This window comes from Danio rerio, chromosome 18 (genome assembly GCF_052040795.2).
Source record: "Danio rerio strain M-AB ecotype USA chromosome 18, GRCz13ab, whole genome shotgun sequence".
Taxonomy (NCBI): Eukaryota; Metazoa; Chordata; class Actinopteri; order Cypriniformes; family Danionidae; genus Danio; species Danio rerio.
In genome coordinates, this window is record NC_141038.1 from 48,364,433 (window position 1) to 48,375,000 (window position 10,568).

The 10,568-nt window shown below is 40.8% G+C and overlaps 1 protein-coding gene across 2 annotated transcripts in view; it reads left to right on the top strand.

The window, feature by feature from the left end:
* large2 (LARGE xylosyl- and glucuronyltransferase 2) overlaps positions 1–10,568 on the top strand; it is a 332,880-nt gene that overhangs the window by 170,049 nt on the left and 152,263 nt on the right. The gene's annotated exons all lie outside the window — the stretch shown is intronic.

Consider the following 10,568-nt stretch of genomic DNA (forward strand, 5'->3'; position numbering starts at 1 on the left):
ATAGCGCATGTCTTTGGACTGTGGGGGAAACTGGAGCACCTGGAGGAAACCTACATGAACCTGGGTAGAACATGCAAACTCTACACAGAAATGCCAACTCTTCCACCTGGGACTTGAACCAGCAACCTTCTTGCTTTGAGGCGACAGTGCTAACTGCTGCCCAAAACATAACCACTAATTGATTACAAATTTTCAATATTTAAATATTTTCTTAGATTCTTTTTACATTGCATTCATTTATATGTTCTTGGATTCTCAGTATGTTCTTTCTTAATTTTCTTGCATTTCAGTCTAAAGCAAAGACACATTAGCTGTCAAATCTGTGCCACCCTGCAGTTCACCGTCTCATATTTGCAAGGCAGATACATCTATTACATCCGCGCGTGTGTAAAAGCGGCCCTCTTGGCCAGTAAAAGCAGCTCCCCCGACCGAACAGGCCGCGCTCTGAAGGTCTAATGCATCTGTTAGTGAGTTTTTTACTGATCATATGAAACTCTGAGAAGCTGTAATGAGATACAGGAATATGAATGGCCATCTGCCTCCATCTGCCATGACATTCCACAACTCAGATACTCCTCTCCCCGTCCGTCCGCCCACGCCGAGAAAAGCTATACACGCACCTCTCGCCATCTCCATGCGCCAAGAAGCTTCCCCAACTCTCTTCACCAAACTTCTATTCCTCTGCCAAATCCTCGGGGCTGTCAATGTTAAAACTACTGAGATGGCATTATGCTGAAATGAAATGCTTAATTAAAGCGGCGGATGCGTCTGTGCCAATGTTTTAGAGGACAGTAGACGCTGCCTGATGCATCGAGGTTTTTAAGAGCTATAAAAATTTGATCACTCCGAATGTCGTGTCAGAATTCTCACCGTTAAAATTATGTGCTCTTAGATTGCAGCTCTGAGCGGTTCGCGGTCCCTTGGTGGCATTGTGACGGGTTAGCAAACTTTAGAGTTGTTTGTGAAGTAAGTTGTACACTTTAGGTGTCCTTGTTGGACCCCACACTGCGCTCGGGGTGTGGACCGCTTTAAACTATGCTAATTGAACACTTGGGTAGTGCAATGTCCTTGTCTATCCAGTCCTTCCTTCGCCGCATTGCAGGGCTTTTTAAGACCCCTCCTGGCCCGGCTCATGCCCCGGTCCTGCTGGCCTCATTAAACGGAGTTTGACGGAGTTCAGGGTTAGACAACCATGTCATGCGGCTGAATCCCGCTGAGCTGGCACAGTAATGTACCATTCAATGTTTCCCATATTTTGACTCTCATGAAATGTACTGCGGTTGTGTGAAAGTAAAACACAGTTGGTGGTAATGGGAGCATGAAACTGTAAACATGCTCACACACACACGGAGATGGAAGTTTTGCCTGAAATCAAAGATGTGGACATGAGTCATTGCTGTTTTTCTCGTGTGTTTAGATGATTCAAGTTACATTAATGTCAAAGTGTAGCCATGCGACGTGCAATTGCATCTTGTGTATGTTAGATTCCCTTCTCTCTCTCTCTCTTTCTCTCTGCGAAACTTCTCTTTCTTTCACTCGACATCACAGAACTACTCCAGGGAAGCTGAATTAGCATCTCTTTTACTTCTGTTGTTCAAACTTTCATTCCTGTTTGCGCTTTGAGCATATCTGAGTTGAACTGGGCTGCCATCCAGTCCCTGTTTACATAGAGGTCATTTATTTGACAGTGTAAAGCAGGGGGAAAAAAAGCTGCATGAACAACATGATGCAGAGTGCTTCATGAAAAGTGTTGCATGCAGAACTGTTGCAAACAATTTATTTGTGTGGAATTTAAACAAACAAATTAGGTTTAAAAATGTTTAACTTAATTTGTTTAAATTCAGCCCAAGTAAATTGCTTACAACCACTTAACGTAAAAAAATTAGTAAATCCAAGGAATCATCTTTGAATAATTTTTGTCAGTATGTGTTGAAATGTATGTCACATGACCTACTCACCTACCAGTCTTTCTACCAAACCTCTGTAGGGAAACATGAGGAAAGGGAATGAATGATTACACAGGTAAGAACAGACAGTGACTAAACCAAAATGTAGTAATGTGATGTTGTGCGCCGAGGCTTCGAAGCATGTATCAAAAAAACGATACATCTTGCAGTGAAGCGGTGTACCGGAGCTTGATTCGTTTTGCCATCATCACGTGATCAGTGACGTCCGAAGCTTCATTTTCGCCTATACCCACGTGACTGCTTCGAATTTTGATTCAAAGGTTTAAACACCCTCATAGTAAAGTGTATAGCGAGAGATTAGGCGTCAATTACATACATTTGTACTGTTTCAAAGCACTGCACCAGTCCCACACACCAGTAATTAAACTAAAATACAATAGTAATTTTTAGTAAAAAGGTTTTGAACCATACTAAAGTGTATTAGCGTATTTTTTTACAACTATCTTTAAAGAAAACCACTGCATATCGTAGTATTGTTTTTAACAGAGACCATCTGGCGAGTGCATCCTTAAAGTATCACTCACATAGCGTCCTTCTAAAGCACTCGCCTCTCATCCAGGAATCGCTGGTTTGATCCCTGCTTGGAGCAGCGCTAATTGTATTATAATAAACTTTTGAATACCTTGGATTTTACCACAGTCATCAGTTGTGTAATGTAATACATCTTGTGCAAAAACTACAGTAATTTGTTTATATTGCTGTTGTTGTATTACTACATGAATGAGTTGGTCAGTTGTGAACATTTGACATTATGGCAACACAGTGCTTTCCCACACTTTCACCAGACGAGGTCCTCATCGAGCTATGATTTAGAAAGCTTCGAGTATCGAACCTTTTTTCGATACAATTGAGTCGAGCGCTTCACTGGTTCAGAAAGCTTCATTTCACCATCACTACCAAAATGACAACACAGAGTAAATAAAGGATAAGACGGACAATATATCACAACAAAACTGAACAAAATGGGGATATAAACACAGGTTCAATCAAGCGAGCAAACAAGCACAGAAACCAGTAACAAGTTAAGCCAACAAAGACTGACAAACTGCTTGCAGACAAAAAAATATATAGTGAGCTGGAGTAATCTGATTGGCTGAAACTGGAACTGAGTTGTCAAAGAGGAACCAATCAGCATAAAGCAGTGTCAGGATTGGTTGCATCAAGTGGATGTGAACCAGCCAATCAGGAACAGCAGTAGGCCAAAACAAGGAAGTGAACTGGAGTGATAAAAAGAAAAACACAATGAGACACATAATACAAACATAAATAACCAATACGTGCTGACACGTAACAGTGGGCAATGGTTGCGGAGTATGCGGAGTTCATGATTTTAGCCACAGTTTTTGACTCGCCGACAGGTTTTGAGAAATTGCAGACAAATGCCTGAAATCTCAAACAAATCAGTACTTGTGTTGATGCAGTACTTGTACTTGAGCTGTCTGCGATTCATATCATGCTGGGTGAAATGAGTTTTGACTGACAATTACATTGGTGATCACCTATAGCCAATAAGAGAGCAGCATGCACTAGTGTGGGGATCTGCAGGCCAGCGGGAGGTTGAGGAGATGTTCAAAGCACTCATTATCCATTTATTTTGACCCAAGAAATGGAGGAAAAAACCAGTGGAAATTTGGCAGGAGCACCCGTGTCTGTTTGATGTGTTAATAAGTGGTGGCTCATTCCACTGTGGCAACCCCTGATAAATTAGGGACTAAGGGCCTACTCACATTATGCTATCCGAATCGTGCCCAGGCCTGTTTCCCAGAGAAGTGTGAGTGCTCTAAAATAGGGCTCAGGCACGGCTCACTTAGCTGGCCCTGGCCCGGTTGGAAGAGGTGTGCCTGAGTGCCGTTCACTTGGGCTTTGGCGTGGTACGCTTGTGTGTGAGTGCAAAATGCAGCAAAGCCTGAAACTGAAAGCGAGACGTGACTTTTAAGGGACTGTTTCATATGTGTTTATTAATTATTCTTACTGTTCAAAGAACGCAAAACTGTCGTCGTTTTTTAAGACGCAAACCCCTCAGTGCACGACAGCTGCACCTTCAGCAAACCTCCTAATTCCTGCAGCACGAGGACTTTATGATTGTTTATGAGCGTCAAAAATGGCTGATCTGTTCGGCGAAGTATTTGACTGCTCAAACGACTTAAACGATATAATAAGAGAAATGTCCACTGTGCTGAGCGAGAGCGCTTCTGACCAGAGCATCATCAATGACGTAAGCAGGCCGAGGCCTGAATGTAATGTGAGTGCGGGCTGTCTGGGGAGACGGGAGGGGGGACAAGCTTGCTTTGGCCTGGTTTAAGGCAACTTTACATATTGTGAGTACACCCTAAGTCCAAGGAAATTTAACTAATTATTCATTAATGTGAAAAGGAATGAGAGTCGATAGCGTAATTTCAGTAAAGTAACATTTCCCGTAGAATTAATACATGTATTTTCTATCTTAATACACGAATGTTCAAAAGTTGCATGGGATAGTAGTATCTCTACACCAACCAGAGGTCTTTATTGAAGTTCTGACTGAAGCAGGGTGCTGTTTTGACATCAGGATTCCTCTAGATGCTTCATGTTCTTCCACAATCCAAAAATATGCTGCAATTAGAGACACCAAATTGCCAGTAAGTGTGAGCGACTGATGCTGGATGGTCTCCAGCATCTCTTTGACCCCACATACTGCAGGACAGTCAGTTTGACAAATGGCTAGCTGGACATGAAATATTGAAAACTGGTAGAAAAAGCTGCAAAATCGACAATGGCCTTTTTTTTGCCAGTAGACTTGAGTAAATCTAAAAACCCAACAATGACACGACACTGAATATCCGACCACAAAGATCTAGTCTGTCATTCTGTTTTCGATTCTAGTTTGCGCCTGTGTGTGTGTTAATTTTGGTCTGCTGTGGTACATTATTGATAGGGTATGTCCACACGGAGTGTGACGCCTTTGATCTAGGGGGTCGTATGTTAAAGACAGCCATTAACAGACTCTGCATGCCACTGGGGACATATCAAATATTCAACACTTGTCTGGACATTGGCAGGCTTTCTCCCCAGAGGCATTCGCTTTGTCCTGTAAGGCCGGGAATAAAGAGGGATGGAGGTGGATAGTCCTGAGAGAGACTAAAACAACCTCACGCCACCCCCAAGAGATAATCAATACCTCCCGTCTCGGGAAACAGCTGTCAACAAACTGACCACTTTCACGGCTCCACAAGAGCTCCCCTGCATGTGCGAGGCAGGTGCTTCATGGGGGGTTTTGTGTAGGCTGCGTTTGACCACTGCTCCTGGTACTCTTGTGCAACTCTGCGGTTTTTAGAGCATGAAGTGCTTTCGCATGATGGTGCACGTCTGTGGCCGCCCGGCTGAAAATAATGCCTTCTGTCTGCTGGGTGAAAAAGAGCACAAAGAAGTGTGGGGAGGACTTAAGCAAGAGAGCGGATGACCTCTGACCACAGACTGGACTGAGAGGAACTGCTTTTAATTACCTGATGCTCCGAGCATTCGTGCATGCACACGAACTCTCAAAAGCACTGCCAAGCTCCTATCGTCCAGATGCAGCGCTGACAGGCCCATATGGGCAAGAAATCACTGTCACCCTCGCATGTCTACTTCTCACCTTGGATTAGTGCTGTGAATAAGGAAATGTTCTAATTGTGCTGAGACATATGCAACGGAAAGCGTGACCATACGTTCGCAATGACAGCGAGCGAATAGCTGGAGGTCGCCGATTGTTGTTCGGTAGTTGTGGGTGTTTTTGCCCCAGTGCTAAAGCATCTTTATTTACTCTACATTTATATTTATTTCATTTACTGTTGTCGAGTCGTTGTGGAGTGTTTGTAGGAAAGTGTCTGGTGCATATAGAGAGTAACGAGGAACAGAAAGAGGAGCAATCTACAGGTCGTTTGTCAAACTTTCACCTGTGTCAAGCACACTCAGGATAGCAAAATGTTTTGCAGAAACATAGAGTGGTGATAAGAAATTGTCTTGTGCATATGGAGAGGAAAGCATGTGTCTTCAGTCAGCCATTGGGCAGCATTGGGCCGTCTGTGTCATCTTTTGTTTGTTGCGTTCCACACATTGCTTCTTGTTTGGGTCATGTAAGGATTTTGCCAGATTCAGCATGTAGAATTGGCCTTAGCCATCAGTAAATGAGAGAGCTCTGATTGGCTGTTCAGCGATGAATCAATATACTATGTTTTTTTTCCAAAAATGCAAATTAAATGTATGTGCATAACTGGAATATCACATATAAGACATGCAAATAAAGCAGCGTTTCCATCCAACGAGTTAAAGAGAACAAAATCATCACGTCATCACTTAACTGGCACCAAATATCAGTAGTAAAAACAGAATTTGCTGTGGTAGGAGAAGCTGCGTGAATCTTTTCTTCATTAATAAATGACTTGAGCCTTAGAAGACAATATGCTGACCAGAGGTTACATTAGACTTTCTCATTGTCCATCATTTTGACGGAGAGGGTTGTAAAATTTCCGTCATAACTTATTATTGATCGTTATTTAATTTGCAGACTTTCTGATTGCTTTTTTTTATTCATAATTTAATAATGAACTTGTAGGTCGAGCATATAGGCTAAATTATTCATTTATTTATTTGACAAATGAACAAAAACTTCTATCTGCCTTCACTCATATCTTCCTCCTGTGTCGACCTGAACTGGGTGCTTGCCTATGCGTAATCAAACGCATCAAGGGAGACTGTATTTGCCTCGGAAAGTCGACTTCTCGTGACCAAAGACCGGATTAACTAACGCCACTTTAGCCAGCGTTTTGTTGTTAGGAAACATTTCTCCTAAGGCTGTGATCAGAAAGTTTGCTGGATTCCCTGAATGTGGGATTTCCCGATCCTGCAAGCACTCGTTTCACCAGGAAAAATTACTACAGCACGTGCTTCTTCTGCACCCCTCTGAGTCCGGTAGTGCTCACAACACACTCCAACGCACCCCAAGTAGCAAAATACACTCAGGCCAGTTCCGGCTAGATTCTCGCCTGCCGGAGACTCCGGCTGCCGTACTCCTACCTATCCAGCATAAAACCATGTATCAAGTACCAATGTAATACCAAAAGGTTTTATAAGAAGGTATATGAAGACTGAGTCGCGCCAGCTCCGGGCCGATTCTGGGTTGGATGTTGCAGTGTCGGCTCACTTACGGCCGCCGCATCTGGCCCGATTGATTCTGTGTCAAGTAGGTAGTGCTGTGAGGCAACAGCACTACCTACTGTGCCACTGCTTCGCCCTCAATGCTAGTTCTTTGACATAATCTTGGTGGGTCCTAGGCTTTAAAAAATGGAAATTTCCTAATTTTACTGAGCAATGCTTCAAAAGTTGTGATCATACATTAACACTGAGATTGACTACATCACCAGAGATTCTTGCTCAACTTCCTTATCCATTATGCACATTGATGTGATATATAACACCAGTGCATCATCAACTTTAGTTAACAGAACTGTAATTAAACTTAAATGACTTTATGTTGTTTTGACAAAGCAAATCACTTTGAGAGTTGTTTTGCATTCCATACATGAACTATACTTCCTGTGTCTGCTTTGTGAGTAAACTTTCTAACCATGCTGAGACATATGCAGCCAACTGTGTGGCCATACGTTCTGAATGATGAAGGGAATCGCTGGAGGTTTTTTTTAAACTGTAGGTCTGTAGTAGGCGTTGCTGATCAACTTCTGTATACATTTGCATCCAGTTCTGCACAACTTTATGCAAATGCAAAGTGATGTGATGCTGCGACTTCCAATGGAGAAAGCTGAAAGTTTCATTTCCAACTGTTGCCTTCTGTCATGTAGCCGACTTAAATGACTTTCAAATGTGTTGCCATGATGAATCACTGTCAGAACGCCGAATGTGAACACAAAGTTGTCTCACATACAAACTATTATGATGTCTACTTTGCATTAGTGCTGCACACAAGGAAACTTCCTGAGTGTACTGAGAGCAAAGTGGTCACCGGTAGGCATTTTTGCTCGACTGCTATTTCCATTTGCATCATGATGTGAAACTTTAGGTAGCTGCCACTTAACATGCATTTGCATAAAACTGAACTCCATTCTGTTCTGTTGTATTGGCAACTGTTGCTGTCAGTCATTTAAATCACCAACTTTAGCGGAACTTTTGGTTACTTTGTCACAGCAAACAGCTGTCAGCGTGAACGCACTGAGAAAACAATTTGTGTCACTCATATAAATCACTGTCTTCCTGTGATGTCTTCCAACACCTTGTGCTTCCTAGTAACTGTACCGAGTGAGATGCATCTGAAAGTGTGAACCTAAAAGTGCATTCGCACTGACAGCTGGAGGTCACAAAGTAATTCTTGACTTGTGTGTCCGTTTAATTATGTTGCATCACCAACTGTTCTCTTTTGGTGTGCAACTTAAAAGTACTTTCTGCATTGATACTTTCTTTCCAATGAATTGATCGATTTTATACATTTTCACACAATAAATGCCGTTTATGATAGCAGTATGCCATTGTTTATTTAAATGAACACTTTTTAAACAGTTAATTATTATCATTCATTCATTCATTTTCTTTCTGGCTTAGTCCCTTTATTAGTCTGGGGTCGCCACAGCAGAACGAACAATGTAAATCATTTGTTTTCTTGTTTAGTTGAGTCAGCGTAACTTTTATTCTTTTATTAATTGTTTTAGCTTCTCAGCTGATTCTTTAATATGCAAAGTAGGTGACAATTTCTGTTTGGCTTCCCGGGATTCGCTCATTAATTTTCCTCCGGCTTAGTGCCTTTATTCGCAGGACGAAGCGGAATGATCCGCTAACTTACTCAGCATAAGTTTTATGCAGCTGATGCCCTTCCAGCTGCAACCAATCACTGGGAAACAGTCAATTCATATTTTGAACATTAATTAAAAAATGTAAGATTGTAGGATAGACTTATTGTTATGGGATTGATAGTATATTTGAAATGAATGAAACAAAATTAGTTTTTAGTTATTTTTAGTCTTCTTAAAACAAAACATTTATTATTTCTGTCAAAAAAAAAATTGCTTATAGGATGCTTATACAGTTGAAGTCAGAATTATTAGCCCCCCTTAGAATTTTTTTTCTTTTTAAATTATTTCCCAGGTGGCGCAGTAGGTAGTGCCTCCGCTGGGTCAGTTAGTGTTTCTTTGTGGAGTTTGCATGTTCTCCCTGTGTTTGTGTGGGTTTTCTCAGGGTGCTCCGGTTTCCCCCACAGTTCAAAGACATGCGGTACAGGTGAATTGGAGACAGGCTAAATTGTCCGTTGTGTATGAGTGTGAATGAGTGTGTATGGATGTTTCCCGAAGATGAGTTGCAGCTGGAAGGGCATTCGCTTCGTAAAACATATGCTGGATAAGTTCGCAGTTAATTCCGAAGTTGGCGACCACAGATTAATAAAGGGACTAAGCCAAAAAGAAAATGAATGAATGAATAATTGAATGAATGAATGAATGAATGAATGAATGAATGAATGAATGAATGAATGAATGAATGAATTATGCTACTTAAACCATCCATGATGTTTAACAGAGCAAGGAAATGTTCACAGTATGTCTGATAATATTTTCTCTTCTTGAAAAAGTATTATTTGTTTTATTTCAGCTATAATAAAAGCAGTTTTAATTTTTTTAAATGCCATTTTAAGGTCAAAATTATTAGCCTCTTTAATAATTTTTTTTGATAGTCTACAGAACAAACCATCTTATACAATAGCTTGTCTAATTACCCTAACCTGCCTAGTTAACTTAATTAACCTAGTTAAGCCTTTAAATGTCACTTTAAGCTGTATAGAAGTGTCTTGAAAAATATCTAGTAAAATATTATTTACTTTCATCATGGCAAAGATAAAATAAATCAGTTATTAGAAATGAGTTATTAAACTATTATTTTTAGAAATGTGTTGGAAAAAACTGCTCTCCGTTAAACAGAAATTGGAAAAAAAATATACAGTGGGGGCTAATAATTCAGGGGGCCTAATAATTTAATACTGACTTCAAATATGTATATATATATATATATATATATATATATATATATATATATATATATATATATATATATATATATATATAATTTTTTTTTTCTGTAACTCACTGTAGTATGAAAAAAACAGTGTAGCAGCTAATTACTACAGATGATTAAAGTGTTTTTTCCACACGGGTGAATAGTAGCTCAGATTGTTTGATTTGAGTGATTTTCATACTGCAGTTTTTTGTTGTTCTGCCAGATATACGTATTATTAAGGTATCCGATACTGCAGTGAAGATCAAATTATTCTTATTTCACATTAGAATAATCTCAGAAGCAGGCGACACGGTGGCTCAGTGGTTAGCACTGTCGCCTCACAGAAAAAAAAGGTCACTGGTTTGGGTCCCGGCTGGGTCAGTTGGCATGTCCGTGTGGAGTTTGCATGTTCTTCTCCGTGTGCTTCGGTTTCCCTCACAATCACGTGCGCTATAGGTGAATTGAATAAACTAAATTGACGGTAGTGTATGTGTGTGAATGAGTGTGTATGGATGTTTCCCAGTACTGGGTTGCAGCTGGAAAGGCATCTGCTGTGCCTTTCATTCCGGCGGTTCATTTCTGCTTAGTCCT